General features: G+C 38.1%; 1 pseudogene; it reads left to right on the plus strand.

Annotated features, from left to right (window-relative positions):
- Nucleotides 1-780, plus strand: part of LOC107757067 (ATP-binding cassette sub-family A member 1-like) — a 41,148-nt pseudogene that overhangs the window by 25,235 nt on the left and 15,133 nt on the right.

The raw sequence follows: 780 nt of genomic DNA on the forward strand, positions 1-780 counted from the left end.
AGACTTTTGTGCTCCAGGGTCACATATTAGTAGCTCAGTTTTTTGTTTGCAACACAAAATAATGATAAATGATAAATAATAAGCAGCTTTAAAGTTCTTGTTGATGTGTTTCAGGCTCACCGTGGAGGAGCACATCTGGTTTTATGCACGTCTGAAGGGTTTGCCTGAGGAGAAGGTGAAGTCGGAGATGGAGCAGATTGTGATGGACCTCGGCCTGCCTCATAAACGCAAATCTCGCACCAACCAGCTCTCAGGTACGGAAAGTACACTGTGTAACGGCAGAGATTTTGCTGTACCTTTTATAAGAGTTTTTCTATTTGAATATGTTGTAAAATCTCATTTATTCCTGTGATCAAAGCTGAATTTTCTGCATCATTACTTCAGTGTGACATGATCCTTCAGAAATCAATTTCATATGCTGATTTACTGCTTAAGAAGCATTTATTATTAATAGCAATGTTGAAAACAGTTGTGCTGCAGTGATACATTTTTTTCCCCCCTGGGTTCTTTGATAGATATAAAAAGTTCACAAGAGCAGCATTTATTTGAAGCCGAAATCTTTTGTAACATTGTAAATGTCTTTACTGTCACTTTTGATCAATTTAATGTATCCTTGCTGAATAAAATTAATATTTATAAAGCGGTTAGTTCCGGTCCTTGATTCTGATTGGTTGAGCCGCGTTCGAAGCTGTTGTAAATTACACTACAAACATACACCTTTGTTTACTTCTGTGTGTTGCTCGGCACCCACTCTGTTGCAACCACAACCGATTCTGAGGA

This window comes from Sinocyclocheilus rhinocerous, unplaced genomic scaffold (assembly GCF_001515625.1).
Source record: "Sinocyclocheilus rhinocerous isolate Xijiao unplaced genomic scaffold, SAMN03320098_v1.1 scaffold563, whole genome shotgun sequence".
Lineage (NCBI taxonomy): Eukaryota > Metazoa > Chordata > Actinopteri > Cypriniformes > Cyprinidae > Sinocyclocheilus > Sinocyclocheilus rhinocerous.